We start from the raw sequence: 23,555 nt of genomic DNA on the forward strand, positions 1-23,555 counted from the left end.
GCGCAGTGCGGACGAATAATATTATTTCTGATTATTTTTCATTCCATAGGGGCTGCAGACAGGGCTGCAGCCTCTCTCCTTACCTGTTCAATTTGGCAATTGAGCCACTCGCTGTAGCTCTTAGGGCAGAGGATGGCATTAAAGGTATCTCACGAGGTGGTAAATTGCATAAGGTATCACTTTATGCAGATGACCTGTTGTTATATATATCCAACCCAATAGAATCTATACCAAGAGAATTACTTACCCTGGATAACTTTGGTCGCCTGTCAGGTTATAAGATAAACTATTCAAAGAGCTTGCTTTTTCCGATTAACCACACTGATAGAGACTACTCTGGCTTTCCATTCAAACTTGAACATAATGTATTTACATATTTAGGAATCAAAGTCACTCATACAATGGGGAGGTTATATAACCATAACTTTAAAACACTAATAGAACGAACAAAACAAGATTTTAAAAAGTGGTCAACGCTACCAATTTCATTAGCGGGCCGCATTAATATAGTTAAAATGACAGTCTTACCCATATTTCTCTGTCTTTTTCAAATGATTCCCATATTCATACCTAAGACAACTTTTCAACAATTAGATAGATTAATTTCATCATTCATCTGGAACAATTCAAACCCCAGGATGAAGAAAATATACTTGGAGGTCCCTAAGGAGACAGGGGGATTAGGTTTGCCTAACTTTATTTGTTACTACTGGGCTGCGAACATTGTAAAACTTTTACATTGGGCATTTACATATGAGAATCAACAGGGTACAGATTGGATTCACATGGAACTCTTATCCAATCCTTTACCGATATTCACCTCTCCACTACCACACAATCGTAACATACAAATAACAAACCCGGTGGTTAAAGCTTCACTTAGGATATGGTTCCAGTTTAGGAGGCATTTTGGATTAAAGCATGCTAGCGGTCTTTTTCCAGTAGCAAATAATCAGTTCTTCTCGTCATCTGTGTTAGATAACACATTTCAACATTGGCATAGAAATGGACTGGTGTTTTTCTGTGATCTATTTAAAGACGGAACATTCACCTAATTTGAAACACTTACCAAAGACCATAACATACCCAGATCCCATTTTTTAGATACCTTCAAATCCGTAGTTTTGCCAAGAAAGTGTTTCCCTCATTTCCGTATCTGCCACCCAGGAGCCAATTAGATGTTATTCTAGAGATGGATCCCTTTGGGAAAAAACGGGTCTCTATAATTTACACACTGATACAAGGATTGAAACAGATGTCCTGGGACAAAACAAAAACTGCATGGGAGAGAGATTTGGGTGTAGAGCTTTCTGAAGAGGCATGGCGGGACAGCTTAACTCGTATACATACGTCCTCATTGTGTATACGACATGGGTTAATTCAGTTTAAGGTGCTTCACCGTCTTCACTACTCGGGGGACAAGCTTGCCAGAATCTTTCCCACCACAGACTCTGGCTGTCCGAGGTGCAGCCATAGTCCAGCCTCGGTGGGACACATGTTCTGGGCATGGCCCTCCCTCAACAGTTATTGGGGACATATATTTAATGTATTCTCACATATCGGTAAACAGACCATAACCCCTGATTTTCACACAGCCGTCTTTGGCATACCACCCCCTAACTGTAAGGTCACAACTTTGCAGGCAAACGCTCCAGCATTTGCCTCATTACTAGCACGCAGACTTATCCTATTCAACTGCAAGTCGAATAAAGCACCATCATTTTTGCAGTGGTTGAGGGAGGTGCTGTCCTTTCTACCTTTAGAAAAGCTCCGATATAAAATATGTAAAACCCGCAAAAACCTTACTTTGACCCGGAGTCCTTTCATAGACTTCATTGAAGGTTTTCCCTTTTATTGAATGTACTTTTTATTTACCTGGTTGTAACGACAATACTTATAGATATACACTACCGTTCAAAAGTTTGGGATCACCCAAACAATTTCGTGTTTTCCATGAAAAGTCACACTTATTCACCACCATATGTTGTGAAATGAATAGAAAATAGAGTCAAGACATTGACAAGGTTAGAAATAATGATTTTTATTTGAAATAAGATTTTTTTTACATCAAACTTTGCTTTCGTTAAAGAATCCTCCATTTGCAGCAATTACAGCATTGCAGACCTTTGGCATTCTAGCTGTTAATTTGTTGAGGTAATCTGGAGAAATTGCACCCCACGCTTCCAGAAGCAGCTCCCACAAGTTGGATTGGTTGGATGGGCACTTCTTTGAGCAGATTGAGTTTCTGGAGCATCACATTTGTGGGGTCAATTAAACGCTCAAAATGGCCAGAAAAAGAGAACTTTCATCTGAAACTCGACAGTCTATTCTTGTTCTTAGAAATGAAGGCTATTCCATGCGAGAAATTGCTAAGAAATTGAAGATTTCCTACACCGGTGTGTACTACTCCCTTCAGAGGACAGCACAAACAGGCTCTAACAGGTACTATTTAATGAAGATGCCAGTTGGGGACCTGTGAGGCGTCTGTTTCTCAAACTAGAGACTCTAATGTACTTATCTTCTTGCTCAGTTGTGCAACGCGGCCTCCCACTTCTTTTTCTACTCTGGTTAGAGCCTGTTTGTGCTGTCCTCTGAAGGGAGTAGTACACACCGGTGTAGGAAATCTTCAATTTCTTAGCAATTTCTCGCATGGAATAGCCTTCATTTCTAAGAACAAGAATAGACTGTCGAGTTTCAGATGAAATTTCTCTTTTTCTGGCCATTTTGAGCGTTTAATTGACCCCACAAATGTGATGCTCCAGAAACTCAATCTGCTCAAAGAAGTGCCCATCCAACCAATCCAACTTGTGGGAGCTGCTTCTGGAAGCGTGGGGTGCAATTTCTCCAGATTACCTCAACAAATTAACAGCTAGAATGCCAAAGGTCTGCAATGCTGTAATTGCTGCAAATGGAGGATTCTTTGACGAAAGCAAAGTTTGATGTAAAAAAAATCTTATTTCAAATACAAATCATTATTTCTAACCTTGTCAATGTCTTGACTCTATTTTCTATTCATTTCACAACATATGGTGGTGAATAAGTGTGACTTTTCATGGAAAACACAAAATTGTTTGGGTGATCCCAAACTTTTGAACGGTAGTGTATGTGTACAACTTTATATCGTCTTCAAAAATATGGTTATTATGTGGAATTGGAATAAGAAATCCCTGCATAGTCCTTTTTTTTTTAGCCTTGGGGGGAGGGGGGATTCCTGCATGTTTATTTTTGTTGTTGTTGTTGTTGTTGTTCGTGTGCTTTGTATACCTGTTCCAAAAAAACTTGAAAATTGGAAAATAAAGTTTAAAAAAAAAAAATAAACAAAACATATTCATGTGTTAGAATGGCCTAGTCAAAGTCCAGACCTAAATCCAATTGAGAATCTGTGGCAAGATCTGAAAACTGCCGTTCACAAACGCTCTCCATCTAATCTGACTGAGCTTGAGCTGTTTTGCAAAGAAGAATGGGCAAAAATTTCAGTCTAGATGTGCAAAGCTGGTAGAGACATACCCCAAAAGATTTGCAGCTGTATTTGCAGCAAAAGGCGGTTCCACAGAGTATTGACTCAGGGGGGCTGAATATTTTTGCACACCGCACTTTTCAGTTTTTTATTTGTAAATTTTTTTTAAAATCATGTATAATTTTCTTTGTACTTCACAATTGTGTGCCACTTTGTGTTGGTCTTTCACATAAAATTCCAATAAAATATATTAATGTTTGTGGTCGTAACGTGACAAAATGTGGAAAAGTTCAAGGGGTATGAATACTTTTGCAAGCCACTGTATGTTGCCTCATCACTAACATTTTATACTCCACCGTTGATATTACTTATTAAAAGTAAGGGGCTTACCAGCTCTACATCCCGAGTGGCGTCTGAAATTACAGTGTGGGGGACAGAAAAATGTGCTTACCGGTCGGTTGAGCAAATCCTCTGGTTTTGGGTGAGGAGGAATGAATCACGTTCAAACACTGGGAGAAAGGGAGGACAAAGGAGGTAGGTCATTTGTAAAAAAAAAATGCGTTTCCCATTGGAAGTAACAACCCCTTTCAGCCCGCCATTTAGCAAACACCGTTCACATGTGTCGCACCGGGCATTCATGCAGCATAAGCCTCGGTTTGTAGCTAAGAGCCGTTCACAATGTGCTGCACGAGGCCTACCTACACATGTAGCCTGAGCCTCGAATGTTGCTAGTGCTAGCTAACGTTAGCTAGTACAAGAAGTGAATCTCTTGTGCTGCTTAGCTACGGGTGCTTAATAGTGACGAGCATAATCGTTCAATAAACATTAGGCTCACATGCATCGAAACTGACGATATTAAATGATTCCAAGTAGAAAATTCAACAAGCCAACTAGCTAGATAGCATTTGCCTTGGCGTGGGACTGACAAGCTAGCATAAGCTAACGTGAGCTAGTGAAAATTCGCACACATTAAAATGTATCTGGATGTAACGTTACATGTATATAGACATCTCCGATATCGTTATGCAAGCAGGTGAGCGGCTAACGTTAAACCGGAATTAAGCAAGCGAGACTGTGTGGCTAGCTAGAATTAGCAGGCCCCGTTTATAGCAGCTAGCAGCAGGTCTGTCTTCTAACGTCAGGCGTAGCCAATCGCTCGGTTGGTTGTCGGTGTGATAACGTGGCAATATTCGCTAACTTTTTAAAAAAAATAATATTCGCTAACTAACGTTAGCTAGCTTAGGCTAGCTAGTCGTTTCCTAGCCAGGCTAGCTAGCTATGAACGTATAAACTGCCGTGCGATAACGTTATAATTAGCTTTAATCAGTCACTTAAAAATCACACCCGAGTGTGCCAAAATGTTACAAAAACATGTCGATATTCAATGTTTACTGGGGTTTTTCGCGCTTCGGCTCACTTCTTCCCGAGAAATTGGCACTTGGCACAAGTTGGCCGTGAACTTGACTTCTCCTCAGGGCTCCAAGCAGTGAAAAGAAAAATGGCATAAAATCAAGAGATTTTGAGAACCAAAGTTTGGCTACGTCAGTAGTCACGTGACATACTGGATGGAAAAATAGTCTTTGGTTTTAAGTCAGTCAAATACATTGAACCAATGAGGCCCTGATTTCCATTGAATTAAAGTGATTTTAATACATATATAGACCCAACATATCATAAATACAATTATATCGGGTCCAATCAAATAAAAAACACGCTTTAATTGAATGGCAGCATATGATCACTTTCTACTGTGTAGTGGGGCAACAGGCAACATGATGAGGGCCTCATGCGCGACCAGGCTGGGCGTCACCATCACAGGAAGTACACAGTCCGCATTCCAAGCAGATGGCTCGTCCCTTTTGAAAGTATTGGGAGAGACACGGACACACTTCCAGAGAGATGGCCATGACCTCTATTTTGAGGGCATCGTCATTGAGAATCTCGACTCTGACATCCTGGCTCGAATTCCCTTTATGGAAAAGATCGACGTCTCCATCAGACCAGCCAAACATCAAATCTGCTTGGGCGAGGATATATAGTACCGCTACGGCACCCTCCAAACACCGATGGACAGGCATGCCGTACGGCGCGCGCACGCACTCCGCGCTCCGGATAAATCTACTGTGTGGCCAGGGGAGTACATCGAGCTCGAGCTGCCTCCTGAGCTGTGCAATGTGGACAGTGAGCTGGCCCCGACGACCATGTCAGCCTTGTCCTCTGACCTTGTCGCTCTGGACCCAGATAACATCATGCCTGCTGACATCAGAGATGAGTTCCGCGCCCTGCATAGAGAGTTTGCTGTAGTGTTTGATCCCCACTTTGAAGGATATGACGGCGCTGTGGGTCCGTTCCAGGCCAGGGTGAACATGGGACCTGTCCTACCTCTGCCCTTCACCAACAGGTCGGCCTGGCTTGCCATACAGGCAGAGTGCTCTGACCTCAGACGGACCTGCGCTCACCTCCGTCAGGGTACGCGTCCATCCAAGAAGCTGACTAACATTCGTGATGTGAAACGTTACCTGAACGTCACCACAGTGGCTAAGGACGGCCTCCTAGTTGTTCGCCGGCACACCCCCCTCGCAGCCTCCACCGACTGCATCGTTGTGCCCCGGTCTGTCCTCGATGGCCTACTGACCTCTCTCCATGTCAAGCTCGATCACCCCACCGGCACCCAGTGGAAGACAGTTGTGCAACGCTACTTCTACGCGTTGGATATGGACTCTGCTGTGCAACGTGTCTCCAGCAGCTGCCACCAGTGTGCAGCTCTTAAGAAAGCCCCTGCGTTCATATCTGACCAGTCTACAAGTGACCCTCCGGAAGTCTTTCGCGGCTGATGTGTTCAGGCGGGACCGCCAGTTCATTCTGATTGTCCGGGAGTGTGTCACGTCTTTCATGCTGTCTTGTCTCATCGACGACGAGCGCAGAGACACTCTCAGGGACGCTTTACCCCACTTATGTGTGGGTCTGTGCCCTCTCGACGGCCCCTTTGCTGTGATCAGGACTGACCCTGCCCCTGGTTTTGCTGCATTGGCAGGGGATGGGGCACACACACACGCGCGCACACACACACACGCACACACACACACATATACACACACACACACATGCAGGGACCTCACCACAAGTGCCTAGCCTCCCACAAGATGACACTCAGACCGCTGAGGGGAATAACTGACAAAATAAGTCAAATAGGTCAACAACAAAAACCCAAACTAGAGAAGGGTCAACCCAGTTAGTAATCAAAAGGAACTAAGGCAACACAGCAGCAGGTGAACCACCTCTAGCAGGGAACCTTGACACCAGGAAATACTCCTGATAGCCAGCAAAACAGCGGCAGCAAACACTAGGGGATCCACGCTAGAAGTTCAGGAACTGCAGCATCAACTACCAGACACATGCCAGGCCGAGGAAGAGAGAAGGACTGGACAGGTGGTCACAGGTGGCTTAGATAACCTGGCCCTGATGAGGAGATTGGCTGAGGGAGGAGTCAGGCCTGGAGCTGCATTCACAACCGCTCAACCTACCAGTGAAGCACTCCCCACCACAAAAGGAATAGCTTTACAGTAGCTTTAATCTGACTTCGAAAAATACTTTGAATCATCACCTTGAACCGACTTAGAAATTTACCTATTGCACCTTTAAAATAGACAGCATAATATGTGTGCATTGTTCCAATACTAGATACTACTGTTGTGCATTTAACCCTGAGAACAGCTTAATCTCAATTAAAGTTAAACACAGATAAAAGTAATCTTGCATTCACACATTCAACTGATCTATTTGGTAAAGTGCAACACGTTGGCATGACTATTGTAACCACATCATGTAGAATGAGTGCAGAGCAAACACGCTTTGTCATGAGACGCTTCCTCACTAAATGGCGACCGTGACGTTTCTACTGCGCTGCTGCCCATGTAACGCAGCGAGCTAGCATGCTACAGCTAGCGTGCTACAGCTAGCACGCTACAGCTAGCACGCTACAGCAGAGCAACATCTCCAGATTAGCCAGACTACCTTCACATGCTACAGTTACTGCAGACAGGGCTATTTTACTGCCCGCGTGTTCCTTATAGGATAGAAAACATATACACACCATGAAACATATCACAACTATCGTTCCTACCTGTAAGGGGGATGGAAAGAAGCAACACACGGACGCCATGATGCTGCAGACAAGTCGGATGTTGTAATGGCCGACCGCAGGCAACACCCCATCCCGCCACAGGTCTGAACAAGGCATTAGCAGTCGACAACCAAACCTGGCGAAATAAGGACGCACTGCAAGCCGTCACCTCCAGTGTACCTTCCCAAAACATCATGGCATGTTAATTAGAACCAGACACTGCATTTTAAACACAGCAACTTCATAACCATTACACACGCACGCAGTACCAGCACAACGCGCAGTACCAGCGAGACTCAAGTGTGATGCTTTATATCAAAGAGCCATACAGTCTCTGCGTCCATGTTTCTGAGACCAGAGTCGTTGCTCCCATCCATGCCCGTTGCATATGGCCCTTCCTTCATGGATGCAATAGCGGGTGCAAGGAAACGTGGTGCTAGTGCATCATTAATGATACAGGATGTCTTTGTCGCGGCTGAGGCATAACCTTCAGCGGTTTGCTGTGGCCATTGGTAAATTGTATTCCACGAGAAAATGAGAAAACAAAACCTCGGCTTTGGTAATCTTCTCTTGCAACGGTGAAGCGTTTGGTAAAAATAAGGTTTGCAACGAACTCATACCCACCATGGCTTGTTTCTTCTCTCTGTGCTCCTCGCCACTGATGTGACTTTCAGCATCTGTCCATCCTCGGTGAGCACAGCTTAGAGATCTTTTGCAACTGTCACAGAAACCTTTGCAGACGTCCAGTGTGTCTCAATGAATTCATCCTCGATGAATGCATTTGTCTCGACGAATGCAATGCACAAAGTCCCCAGCAGAGGACTTTATCCATTCACTGTTGAATTTGGTGTTATGCAGTATGTATGTGCACCGCTTCACTTTCGTTTCGACATTTTTGCTAGCTGTCGCAAACATCAAGTGGCACAAGCCGTAAGTCCGCCATTGAGGAGCAAGATCAAGGAACGCGTCTGATTAGCTAAGTAACGCTCAACCAATTAGATGTAGGAACGCTCAACCAATTAGACGTAGGAACGCTCAACCAATTAGATGTAGGAACGCTCAACCAATTAGATGTAGTAATGCTCAACCAATTAGATGTAGGAACGCTCAACCAATTAGATGTAGGAACGCTCAACCAATTAGATGTAGGAACGCTCAACCAATTAGATGTAGGAACGCTCAACCAATTAGATGTAGTAACGCTCAACCAATTAGATGTAGGAACGCTCAACCAATTAGATGTAGGAACGCTCAACCAATTAGATGTAGGAACGCTCAACCAATTAGATGTAGGAACGCTCAACCAATTAGATGTAGGAACGCTCAACCAATTAGATGTAGGCACGCTCAACCAATTAGATGTAGGAACGCTCAACCAATTAGATGTAGGAACGCTCAACCAATTAGATGTAGGAACGCTCAACCAATTAGACGTAGGAACGCTCAACCAATTAGATGTAGGAACGCTCAACCAATTAGATGTAGTAACGCTCAACCAATTAGATGTAGGAACGCTCAACCAATTAGATGTAGGAACGCTCAACCAATTAGATGTAGGAACGCTCAACCAATTAGATGTAGTAACGCTCAACCAATTAGATGTAGGCACGCTCAACCAATTAGATGTAGGAACGCTCAACCAATTAGATGTAGGAACGCTCAACCAATTAGATGTAGGAACGCTCAACCAATTAGACGTAGGAACGCTCAACCAATTAGATGTAGGAACGCTCAACCAATTAGATGTAGGAACGCTCAACCAATTAGATTTGACCTTGTTCATGTATTTCTGGCACTAACAAATCACATTAAACCAAGTAATAAACTAAATTATTGGCTATTTCGTTAACATGTTTATAGAGCTTTTCCCTCGCTATGTGTGCAGCTAATGAGTCCCGGATGGCATGCGTGAGATTTCGCGGGATGCCTGAGATTGCAGAGCCTATGCGTGAGACCGTGCGTTAAGCAGGCCCGAACATACATGCTCTGTCTTCTTCCAAGGGTGGCGCGCATACATTTATACCGCATACACAACCAGACTACACCGCGATTCACTTTTGACCAATCTAAGTTGAGCACTCGAATCCAACCCCGCCCCATCAGCGCCGGTGCTTTACCACGGGCCACTAGCAAGGCAGCTGTGAATGCTGCTTCCCACATTGCAGGTTCACTAGGATTTTACCCCACAAAGCTCACGGCGGGTCTGTGTATGTTCTCAATGTCACGTTGTTTCTCCCCAAACCTCATTTCCCAGAGTCCACGCAACGGAGACAGGACAGTCAACAGGCCAAGCAAGCAGATAAGTTGGCACCAGCCAGACACTTCCTACCAAGACAGAAGGTGTCGGTTCGAAACCACAGGGGAGGGGGGGGGGGTAAATGGGCGCCTGGGTGCATTGTAAAGGAACTTGGTCCTGTCACATATCTTGCGAAAGTGAAAGTGAAAGGCGTACACGAGACATGCCAATCAAATGATCAACACTGAGATGGAGAACTGTAGTGTGTCAGATGATCTGATGATGATGATCTGAGGGTTGCTCCACATGTACCACATGCACGTGGAGCAACGCCTGTAGACGCCCCAGTAAACGCCCCAGAATCCACTGAGAGGGTTGTGCAGCAAGGATCCAGTGAGACTGCTCCCTCCGCAGTTGCAGAAGGTGTCCAGCAGAGGGCGCAGCGGCAGGTGAAGCCGCCTGATAGATTACATCTGTGAGAAGCCAGTTGTTGTTATAACAATGTCATGTTGAAAAGAAGTAAAAAAATAAATAAATGACATGTTGTTGTACTGTGAAGGTACTGGGTTCAGATTTCAGGGTGTGTGTGTAGTGTATGGCGATACACACGAAAGCAAATGTTTTTATTTGCAGTAATATGTATTTTATGTTTGACCTCTGACATGCAAAAGCGCAGGATTTACTGGAGCACGGCAAAGTAAATATCGCTAATTCACCATCACATTTTTATTTGTATTTGACATATTTAGTTATTGGTGTTCAGACATACATTCGATTTCAGCAACACTATGAATAACGCACACACACACACACACACACACACACACACACACACACACACACACACACACACACACACATAAATGATATAAATATAAATATAAAATGTGCTGCTGTGTGTGATGGCAGACAGATCCATACCCCCACACACAGTCTGTGGTGTGTAGGAGGGAGGTGTCTGTGCTGCTGGTTTCTTACTGCGTGCTCGTTGGAAGAGTTGTTCTGATGGAACGTGAAGTTGTTCTTGTTGAACAACATCAATACATTTACTTTGTAAGTAAGTCTAGTACTTTTTATTCTTTCGTAGTAATTGTCTTTCATTCTTTTTTGCCGGGAAATAGGTCTTACATTTTATTCAAAGTGGTCTTGAAAAGGTCTTAAAAGGTCTGAAAATTTAACCTGTTGAAACCTGCGGGAACCCTGCGCTCTGAACAGGCGCCCCGACTTACCAGAGGAGGCGCTAGTGCAGCGACCAGGACACATACCCACATCCGGCTTCCCACCCGCAGACACGGTTAATTGTGTCTGTAGGGACGCCCGACCAAGCCGGAGGTAACGGAATCGGGTGAAATACGTTGACACTGAAATCGATTAGTTCGGACTGAATCCGTTTTCAATTGCTCATGTCTGAGGAGATGTGACTGGAGTGCGCGCTGGGGGCTCTCGTCATTCATACAGCTGATGAAGAGCCAGCAGCTGTCCTGTTTTCTTTGCTGCCCCTGTTCCAGCCAAGGATGAACACGGTGTGTAGTTAGTCACATGTCGCAGTGGGTTTTGTTGAGCACAGTGTTTGGAAGTGTACATTCCTGGCGCCGAATACATGGTGTGTGCATGAAGCTGGCGCGCGATCGAGACATGCACAGCGGCGGGAGCATTTTCGCTCCCGCCGCGTGTGTGCACGCGTGTGAATGTCGTGTAATGTGCACGGATAAGTAGACACGTTAGCCCTTGGCTAACGGGTCGGACCCTTTAGTCGACTGGTTAACGTAGTCGCTTGCGGTGTGGGAAGCACGGATTCGCGTCCCGGCTGTGGCAGTGCCTGGCCTGCCCCTCTAATTTGCTACATTGGTGTCAGAAGTTAATGTAACGTGCACGGATAAGTAGACACGTTAGCTAACGGGTCGGACCCTTTAGTCCACTGGTTAACGTTGTCGCCCGCGGTGCGGAAGATGTGAGTTCGCGTCCCGGCTGTGACGGTCCGGCCGGGCTGCCCCCCGAATTTGCTACATTGGTGTCAGACATGGGATGGTGACACCGTGAGGTCATCGGAAGCACGTGCGCCCAGAGGCGTGAGGGAGCTGATATACTGAAGCACGGGGACACGCTTCCCGTAGTAGGGTGGGGGGTAGTGTAAAATGCACAGATAAGGTCGACTTGTTAACGTAGTCGCTTGCGGTGTGGCAGCCACGGGTTCGCGTCCCGGATGCGGCGTCCCGAGCTGCCCACCCGAATTCGCTACAGTATGCCTGTGTGCATGTCTTAATCTGTGTGTTATATTTGCAGGTGCAGTAACTAAATAGTCTTGTTTTAGGTTGGGATTTGTATTTTGATATGATTAATACAGTTAATGAAGAGCCAGCAGCTGTCCTGTATTCATTTCTTCCCCTGTTCCAGGGGTATTACATTTGGAGGCACCGCCGGGATGAGAGAAGTGAGGCTGGTGTCCCGAAGCTGAGGAAGACGCCCACATCGATCATCCCATAAAACAACCCAGGTGGCAGAGAGCGCGGCTACAGCTGGGGTGAAAGCCTAGTCAAGGAAGGCGTGCATCCTGAGGTGCAGAGTGGTCACTAGGGGGCAGCAAAGTCCAAGGTGACAGGCAAAACACACTCCCACACATAGCTTGTCACTCACCTGCCAAGATGGAGTCAGAGGTCAAGGATTTGTAGTTTGAGATTAAAGCAGCTCTTTTTCGATTTACTACAAACAAGTTAATGCAAATATGGGAGTTTCTTAACATCTCAGGAACAAACCAAAAAACATAGTTGGCAAAACCCGTAAGGCGCTTGTTTCGTATAGCATCCAACATATTGAACGTGATGAACTAAGTGAACTTGAAGATGGCGGTCTGTCCGAACTGTTAAGCCTAATGGACATGATACAGACCCTTCAGAAGGCTAGCACAAATAAAACGCTCAAAGATGAAAATGAGGAACAGGATAAATTAGAGAGAGAATTAGAACAGCTAAAACTAATGGTGCAACAGAAGGAAGCTGAAATGCAGGAACGAGCCAACAGAGACACAAAGAGTATAGTGACCAATAAAACTCTACCAGCTCACAAAGCCCTGCCCGTGCAAATAGCTCGCCATGGCGTGAAGACTATAACATTGCAGGTCAGATTGGCCAACCTGGGCAAAGAGGCAGACTTACCTTCTCCAGCTCGGCCCACCAAATTGAGAACGGTCTCAGCAAAGGCTACCCTGAGTCCGAAATTGTGGATGCTGTTATTAGAGCCATTGTCCCCGGCCTACAGCTGTGGAGTTATGTTGAGGGCAGTGTTGTAGTCGAGTCACTAAACCTCGAGTCCGAGTCGAGTCTCGAGTCCCCAGTGATCGAGTCCAAGTCCAAGTCCGAGTCACCAAAGAAAAGTCGAGTCGAGTCCGAGTCGAGTCCCCATTACCTGAGTCCGAGTCAAGTCCCGATTACCCTAGTCCGAGTCCGAGTCATCAAGGTTGAGTCTGAGTCGAGTTCCAAGATGGCTCCAGTGATCCACTCGGGCACAGTCAAAGATCTGATATACAAATAAAAAAGGTCTACATTAAACAAAAATGACACAGCTGTCACCATTTCAAAGGGAGTTTATTTACTTTGTGACACGATAGCCAAACAAATGCACACCCACACACTCGCACACATGCACGCGCAAGCATGCGCGCACACACACATTTTTAGAACAGTCTGAATTTCTTTGACATTCTGAACACTGGATGTGCTTCAAAACACATTTGATAGCTGTGAATAGCATGATATTAGCAAATGGTGGAAACAGTATACAGAAGTAAGTTCCACAGCATACAATACATTCATAAAAACTAGTCAAAAGACATTGTCTCTCAGGAATAGTTAGGAACAAAAGGCTGGTGGCACTAGTTTTAAGCATACACGTTGCATTTCAAAAACATAAGATCTGACAGCATGGAACTACTCAACCTTGCACGGTGAGGCCTCATCAAAATGCCTCCATGACTAAATACCCTTTCAATGGGCGCACTGGAGGTAGGGATAGAGAATACCTGTGTGGCAATCTGATAGAGGGTAGGGAATTTGGATTTGTTTTGCTGCCAAAACCTGAGGCACAGGACTGAGTCAGAGTCCTGCTCAGCGATCAAGTTGAGGTATGCAGTCAACTGAGCCTGGCCAGACGGCTTCTTCTCGGTGGAGGAGGGAGTCCTCCTATAGTGGGAGAACATTCTCAACTGCTTCTCAGGAGGAGACTCTGAAAGTTCACCTTCCCCTGGTCCTGTTGCTTCCGCTGCATCTGCTGTTGATACCGCTTGCTTGTCACCCTCTGCCTTTATATACTCTGAAATGAGAGGGGGCATGGGGGACTCATTACAAATATGTTATTGACTAGGCCTACATGACAAATGACATCTCTATGTGCTTTATTGTAACACCTTCAATGATATAAACATCACAACAATCAAATAGTTAATCACTTAACTAACATTAATCAAAACATTTCTCACCTTTGATCTCAGTCTTCAGCACATCTTTGATGTCACTGTCCAGCTGCACATCATGTTCTAGCCACTGGAAGCCAAATGCTGGGTCCAACACAGATGCTATGAAGTAGGTATTGGTGAAAGGAAATTTGGTGGGGCCTCTTCCTTCAGCTGGCTCACAGCCTGGTATCTTGACTGCACTGAAAACCTCTGCAAACCTTGTTTTCAAGGAGCTCTCCAGAGCTCTCACCAGAGGCCCACAGTATCTGGCTTTTCCTCTTATTTCCTGCAGGTGACAGCGCAGAGTGAGGACACAGGGCACAATCACACTGACGGTGACAGTAGTCTCACCCTGAGTTAGGTTGGTTGCCTCTAAGAACGGATCAAGAACTTCGATCAGTTCTTTAAGCTGAGCATACTCTCGCGGGGATAAGATAAGGCTTTTGTGCCCCACTGATTCCAACACACTGGACAGCTTTTGCATGTCTAAATGCACATAAGCCTTCACCTGCTTCAGAGTGGAATTCCATCGTGTGGCATTCGCTGTTGGAATTGTTGCTTCACCAGAACACGCTTCAAAGCAGTCTTTAAACGAGGTGCCACTGTGGAGGAGGTTGGCTGCACGGGATAGCTTTGCTAGGGTGCTTGACAGCCCACTGGTGTCTTTCAGACCATCTTTTATGACCAACTGCAGTGAATGTGTGAAGCATGATAGTCTCTGCATCTTACAGTTCTCAGCCAAAGTGTCATTGACTGTCTGTTGATCTTCTGGCATCAGGTCTTGCCATATTTCATCATCGTCCTCAAATGTGCTGGGATCATGAGCTTCAGCATCACAAGGATCCTCTAGGGGAAAGCTGGCCTGGAAAGCTTTTCTCATGTTGGATGCGTTGTCAGTTATGACAAAGTTGATCTTGTCCTTAATCAGGTATTCTTCAGCACAGCATTCAAACATCATTGCAATCTTCTCTCCTGAGTGTTTCCCATGCACTCTTTTGCAGGAAAGAAGATATGACTGAAGGCTGAGTTCCTGTTTTTTTATCCATTGCCACTGTGTGTGCTGTCACTCCAAGGAATGACTGCATCTTTCGATCACTCCAAATGTCTGTGGTAACAGCAACACTCGATGCTTCTGCCAGCTGGTTCTTTATCTGTTCTTTCTTGACTTCCACCATTCCTGGAATGGTCACAGAGGAAATTGTGGATCTTGCTATGGGCCGGTACTGAGGGTCCAGGACATGCAGGAAGTGCTTGAAGTCCTCGTTGTCAACGATGGAGAGTGGCAAGCAGCACTTAATGATTAGATCTTTTACAAGGGCATCACTTATTGCCTTCTGACGTGGATGTTTGAGGTCGTATATCCTTTGCTGTCCATCATTTAAAAATGATGTGATAGTCTTCTGACCTGGAGCAGCTGGCATCACATCTGAAGCAGTGGAGGCACGGTATTCTTGGAACCTAGGGGAAGGTAGGATACACACTTTAGCTTGCTGATGCCAAACTGTTTCAAGTAATCTTTCTCACAGCAAAAAATGTGTAACGTTATAGCTATAACAATATGCAATAACAATACAAATGTTACACATTATACACATAGTGGTTTGAACCATAACCAGTTAAGTTACATATTTAGTTATCTATATAACTAACATTACCATATTAGTAGATTAACTAATGTAAGCTAGCTGGATAAATGAAAAGTATGAGAAAAGATACATAATTTATGAGACTAACAGGACAGGGATTAATTAGCAAAACCCAGTCATTTAATTATTGATTTAAGTATGTTACATGCTACCTAGCTGAGCTTTAACTCTCTATCCTCCGTGAGTCTGTATGTTTATTCTGTATGGGTCAGGGAGGGTGTGACTTTGTTAGAAGACAGAGCCAGTTCATAGTACTGTTCAAAAGCTACGTCGCGCGTGTCTATTTTTAGAATTTGGCACACCCAATGCTGCATATATGCAAAGAAAAATATCCCCATATTTACAGTAGCCTATGCCGTGTCACCAATCGTGATACGGTTCGGTAGTTTTCGGTACATCGGGGGGGGGGGGAATGCCACATCCGTCAAATCTCGTACCGTCTCCAGCTCTCAAGAAAACCAGTGGCGGCATCCACATTAGCTTTCTCCAATTAGTCCATTTGGCGAGTTATAGCCTACAATTATTTTTATTTGCATTGTAAAGTTGTGCACATTTTATCAACATTATTTGTGGATGCATATAGGCTAGACTTCTTCCTTCTCCGCACTTGGAGAATATTCATGGCGGAGACCTGCCATGTGCGGATTTGTTATTGCTAGTTAAGATTAATGCTAACACGGTAGTTCAGAGTGGTGTGTTTTTTCCGTTAAGTGTATGCTACTTGGTAATTAGCTAAATGATAAATAGGAAAAATCAGTTTTAATCTCCCTATAACACGAAGACGCTGCGTGTTACTTACCAACTCATCATTCGTACCGAAAGCGAACCGTGCTGTGACTTTTCTGTGCAATGCTGCATTAGCATTCTAACAGTAACGTTACTTAACTTACCTATACAATCTCACTTGGTTCTAGTGACGTGATATACCCGCCACACCACCCAACCCAACATCTTGGACCAGTGGTTGAGTTACTTCAGAGGCTATTGTTACCGTAGCTAGATAGCTAGCTAGCTAACGTTAACTGATCACCAACCATATCATCAACTGACTGCATATCACTTACTTTTCTGGGTGCATCCTTGACAGATGTCCGTTGAAGTTTGAGGTTGTCCCTGTCTTCTCCTCAATAGTTCGTTTACATATCGAACATCTAGCAGTGATCTTACTGGAATTTGTTGTAAAATCTGTGTAAGCAAAGCGCACAATTCGGGGCGTCTCTTTAGGCATCTTCGCGCTACTGAACATGGCGGTATGCACGCCACGTGAATCCGCATGTAGGTGGAACACACGTGCCTGCCCTTACACGGAATTGAATAATGTTACAGTATTAATATAGCTATCAATATATTTTAATAGGGCCTATTATTTAAAAAAAATCTAACAAAAACAGTCTTTATCAATTAAAAAGTCAGAGTCCGGGTCTCCAACTTCCGAGTCCGAATGCAGTAAATTAGCGAGTCCGAGTCCAAGTCCGAGTCATCAGTGCTCAAGTCCAAGTCGAGTCACGAGTCATGAAAATCAGGACTCGAGTCGGACTCGAGTCCGAGTCCTGGGCTCGAGTACTACAACACTGGTTGGGGTAAAAGCGATCTGTCTCTGCCGACTTTAAGGAGGATCCTCCGCTCACATTACCAAGAGACGAGTGCAACTGAGCTATACAAACAGCTGACCACAGAGGTTCAGAGCAGTAAAGAGGCTCCACAGAACTTTTGAAACAGAGCAATGGATTTAAGACAGAAAATATTGTTTGCATCACAGGAAGCTGAGTCTAGTCTCGAGTATGAGCCCGCACTAGTGCAGAGCATGTTCATGCATACAGTACTCACAGGCTTACAGAATGACAGCATAAAAACCGATCCCCAACCTTACCTGCTACAACCAACTACTTCAGAAGAGTTGCTCTTGGAAAGGCTCAATATGGCATGTGCTAATGAGAAAGAGAGACAAGATAAAAAGAGGCAGATCACACCACAGCGACACACACCAGTGTCTACGCTGTCCATTCTAGTGATGTAAGCAACCCAGTCGCACGGACTTTCGTGATGGCATCACGTTAATTAATCTATCGTGATACCATCACGATTATGACCTGATTTACGTGATGTGGTCACGATCTGATAGAACCCTAACCCTAACCCTAACCCTAACCTTCGTGACCACATCACGTAAATCAGGTCATAACCGTGATGGTATCACGATCGAAAGTCCGTGCGACTGGGTAGGATGTAAGTGGAGACAAATGTACAGCGCGACAAAGCTTAGTCGCACTTCCTCCCGATGTGCTGTCAGACCTCAAGCAAATCAAAGCAGACATTGTACTGTTGAAAGATCTCAAGGCAGAAGTATCACAAATTAGAGAGTCTATTCATAAGACAGAAAATACACCAAACTGTGTCCTCCCACTAGCAAAGAGACAGATTATGGGACAGCCAACGACCCACATGATTTCCAGCCACAGTTCACGGCCTGGAATAAAGAGAGTGCCACAGCTTCCACCAGCCAGGTGGACCAGTGCAGGAATATCGAGCTGCGAGTGGTCCGAGGCTAATGAATGGAGCGGCCCAGTTTCAGCAGAGGTTTGCACCACAGAGATATCAAATGCCACGCCTCTGACCAAGATGTTACATGTATCAGCAGCGAGGAGAGGAATACTGCCAGCATTGCTACAGGTGTGGGAGGAGCAAACACTCGCGTGCAGGTTGCAGAGGAAACCGAGCGCTGCCCGGTGCTGAGAGAAGGGAGACCTTTAAACGAGGAGCGGTTGCCCGCGGGGGACAGAGAGTGACCGGATCAGCCAAAGTGTCCCAAAATTGCACCAACTGTGGAGACAAGGAGAAAGATCAGAAGTTTCCACAATGGTCGGTGTGTAAAACAGTACTTCACTGTTCCAGATAATGTCAGGGTCATCACTGGCCAGAACATAAAGAAAACTGTAAACCATTCACACCTCTTAAGCCAAATCCACAACAAGCACATTCATGCAAGATTGCGGCTGACAAAAAAAGAAAAATTCTGACAAAGAGTCCACGGTGACTCAACTGGTTAGAAAAAAATGTCTCATTGACTGCTACCTACAAGGGAAGAGAAGTGAAGTGCTCTGGGACACTGGCTCACAGGTGTCTGCAATCGACGAGGTTTGGAAAGCTGACAAAGTCCCTCACACCAAATTGAGAGACATAGCAGAGATAGTTGATCCAAATGACCCCTTGCAGGTTGAGGCAGCCAACGGTAGAGAGATGCCATAGGTAGGGTGGGTAGCAGGGAGCTTTAGGCTAACAGCTAGCTAGCGCTGAGGAGTTTCAGGTTCCCATGCTTGTCATGAAAGGCAGCCAACAGACCCGCCCTATAATTGGCTTCAGTGTAATTGAACATGTTGTTCTTAACAGTCAGAAAAACCAGACAAATGACGTTGAGGAAGATAAACTGGTAAAAACAGTAAAGACGGCTTTTCCTAACTTAAAGAAGAAGACAGTTAAGGCATTCATTAAAGCAGTGAGTGTTGAGCGAACGAGTGAGCATGTAGTGAGGACAGCCTGCCAGAGAATGAGTATACCGAGTCATAGTTCTGTACAAGTGAAATGTAGAATACATGCTAAGCCCTTTAAACAAGACACCACCTTAGCCTTTGAGCCCCATCACAATCCCCAGTGGCCAGAGGGACTGGACTTTTGTTCCACACGTGTTCAGGTTAGAACAAGGGCACATCCAAACATCATCCTTAGTGTACAGAACCCCACTGACGATTACGTTGACAGGCAGGGTAGCTATTGGTACAGCACAGTCAGTGACATCTGCATACCCATTTAGTGGAGTCAAGGAAGCGCACTCACCTGTTGATGTAAATAACTTTCAGGCCCAACACACCAAACACCAGGAAACTAGGTCAGAGCTCTGAGACACCCTATTGATCTCAGCCACCTAGATGAAGGTCAGAGGCAGGTTGCTCGTGAGATGCTGAGGGAGGAGTCAAACTCCTTCTCCCGATCAGATAGTGACATTGATAAGCTTCAGTTGAGCATTTCATTGAAAGACCCTGTGCCGGTAGCAAGAACCTACATGTCAGTCGCCCAGGACTTACACGAGGAAATTAAGGATTATTTAATGGATTTGGTTGCACAGGGGTGGATAAAGAAATCACACTCATCGTATTCTTCCCCCGTTGTTTGTGTCAGGAAAAAGTGTGGGTCATTACGTCTGTGCATAGACTATAGAGAGTAAAATCACAAGACTCACCTTGACAGACAGCCAATCCCGAGAGTGCAGGATATAATGGATGGCCTCGGAGGAAACATCATGTTCTCACTGTTTGGCCAGGGAAAGGCCTACCATCAGGGGTTTATGGCAAAAGACAGCAAACACCTGACAGCTTGCGTGACACCCTGGCTGGGGCTTGTATGAATGGGCCCGGATCCCCTTCGGACTTAAGAATGCTCCAGCAGCATTTCAGCGCTGCATGGAGGAGTGTTTAGAGGGCCTCCGAGACAAAATGTGTGTGCCATATTTAGATGACACCCTCGTGTTCAGCAAAACATCCGAAAGCCACGTCAGTGATGTAAGACAAGTGTTGCAGAGACCGAGACAGCATGGAATCAAATTAAAACCAAGCAAATATGACTTATTCAAAGCTGAAGCTCGCTACCTTGGGAGAATAGTATCGGCTGAAGGAAATAAAACCGATCCTGCTGACACAGCTGCCGTGAGGGTTCTGAAAGATAAGAAACCAAAAACACTTGGTGAGTTAAGGCAGATGGTGGGACTGTTAAGTTACCATCACCAGTCCATAAAAGACTTTTCTCACATCGCTAGCCCCCTTTATGAACTGACCAAGGAACCTGCCCATATGGAAAGCCCACAACCCAAGGGAAGGACGTGGCATAAAAAAGGAAACGTGGGGGGGGGGGGGGGGCGCTGGTGAACAGTAACATGTGAGGACGTCTTTAGATTGAGCTCCTGATCAGGGCGAACTTTTCATTAATATTTTAACTTTTCAGATCAAACACAGATAAATTAGGTTTAACACACACGATACTTAACCGCTAGCACACCGGACTCACAACCAGGCCGCTAAAGCCTCGGGCTCTGTGAAAGCCCCGGGCGGGGAGTCTACAGACCTATCTGGGGTGATGGCTGCCATCGCGAGCAGTGAGAGCAAGATCTTGGCACGGATAGATTCATTCACGGAGGATCTGAATGCAGAAATAGACGCTATAAAGGCCGGCATGGCGAAACAAGAGACCCGTCTGAAAGACGTGGAGGACGGCCTGAACACATACTCAGACAAGACCACGAATATGGAGGAGGACACCGGCCAGCTAACACCTGAAGTCGCTATGCTACGCCAGAAGGTAGACGGTCTGGAGGGACGACAACGCCGGTGTAATGCACGCATTGTCGGGATAAAGGAGGGACTGGAGACCAGCGGAGGAGGCCAGCAGCCTACTGTTACCATCGCTAAACTACTGCAGGAGTTACTGGGCCTCAGCTTCACCCCGACCCTAGACCGGGCTCACCGCGGCCTGCGGCACTCCACCAACGAAGGAGAACCCCCCCCCCCTCCCCAGGATCATCGTGGTGAGAGAGAGAGGGAGGGAGGGAGGGAGGAGGTTTTCCGCAAAGCTGCCCGTTCAGCTCCGTTGAGCCTGCACGGCAAGAGAGGGAGCATCTTCCCAGATTACACCGCGGCGGTGGCGAAGAAGAGAGCGGCCTTCTCCGAAGCTAAGCGGCTTCTCCGGAGCTGCCAGGGCGTCAAGTTCGGGATCCTGTTCCCGGCGGTGCTTCGTATCACTTCATCGTCCAGCTAAGAAAAGCGGTTGGAAGGAAGAGCCATCTAAGGCGAGGGGTTATATCAGGGAGAATCTAAAGCCTCAGGACAATGTACAGTAAGATGTTGATACACTCCAGTATATTTGTGGCTAACTGGTATTGGCTGCTAACTGGTATTGGCGGCTAACTGATATTAGCTGCTAAGTGTCAACAACTAGCGGAAGTAACTAGCTAAGACACCAAGACAACAGGGTAATGTTATGGTATAACTTTATCTATTTACTTTAACTTTTGTAATTTGAGACTCACAGATAATGTTACCTTTTTCATTTAATAAGAATGTCTCATACCTGCTGCCCACTTAAAAAAGCTATTTTTCTGTTTTATTATTATCGTGTGTGTGCAGGTATATGTGTGTATGGATGCTAATTATTATGAGACCCGTAACAGTGCTTTGGTGACGACTGCTAGGACGACACCCAGGTCAGTGTCACTTACCTACAAAGGAACTGTATTATAACTGCTGTTATACGGGTGTAGATATATTTTCCTTCCTTTTCTTTTTTTTTAATTTTAATTTTTAAAATTTTTTTTAATATGGGCGTTGATATATAGTTCTTAAGTATATAAATACTTTTTGATTTAATATAATCTTAACAAGACCACTGTTCGCCCTGGTTGGGGCTTGTTAGAGGGTTCTTATATGGTTATTTGCCAAGTTATACTAGAAATGGGGGATGCGATCTCTAGGGAATTAGTAGATCAGCCTGGGTCTTCAAGGCTCTGTTTTTGTTTTGTAGCTAGTAGGCAGGGACTTTTTCTTTTCTTTTCTCTTTTCATTTTTAGAAAAAATGTTTGACACTCAGAATACAGGTTATCTTCGTTTTTTGAGCTGGGATATAAAGGGATTCACAATCCAGTAAAGCGTAGTAGGGTTTTTGTACATTTAAAATCTTTGAGAGCTGATGTCATGTTCTTACAGGAAACTCACCTTCGGTCAAGTGAACACACAAAACTAAAAAAAGCTTGGATAGGACAACTTTTCTGTTCCACAAATGACAACAGAACGCGGGGCACGGCCATCTTGATCAGGAAGGGTATCCCATTCGTTCCACTACTGACTATTTCTGACCCCAGGGGAAGGTATTTGATAGTGACGGGTAACCTGTATGGTACACCTGTGGCACTGGCAAATGTATATGGACCAAACTGGGATGACCCACTTTTTTTCTCTAGTTTCATAGCAGCCCTCCCAGACTTAAATAATTACCGATTAATATTGGGGGGAGATTTTAATTGTGTATTACATCCATATTTGGACAGATCAAACCCAAGACCTAATAGTAAAATTTCAAAGGCAGGTGCTGTTATCCATTCATTTATGGAATCCTACTCTCTTTTTGATCCCTGGAGAAGAAACAACCCAACTACTAAACAATACTCCTTTTTTTCCCCAGTGCACCATTCTTACTCAAGGATTGATTTTTTCACCTGGATAGTAGGGTCCTTCCTATGGTTAGGGGGAGCCAATATAATAGTAATGTTATTTCGGATTATAGTCCTGTACATCTAGATATAGGCTTCATAGACTGCCCTAAACCCCAACGCACCTGGCGATTTGATCCTCTATTACTGTCCAGGGACTCCTTTAAAAATTTTCTCTCCCAGCAGATAGATCTCTTTATGGAATTCAACCATACTCCGGATATGCCACTAACTATTGTTTGGGAGGCTCTCAAAGCCTACCTTAGAGGCCAAATAATCTCATACACAGCACATGAGAGAAAGAAACATAAACAACGTCTAACAGAGCTGTCCCATAGTATAGCGGAAGTGGACCGTTCATATGCTGATTCCCCAACACCTGAACTTTATAAGAAAA

The sequence above is a fragment of the Lampris incognitus genome, chromosome 12 (genome assembly GCF_029633865.1).
Source record: "Lampris incognitus isolate fLamInc1 chromosome 12, fLamInc1.hap2, whole genome shotgun sequence".
NCBI lineage: Eukaryota > Metazoa > Chordata > Actinopteri > Lampriformes > Lampridae > Lampris > Lampris incognitus.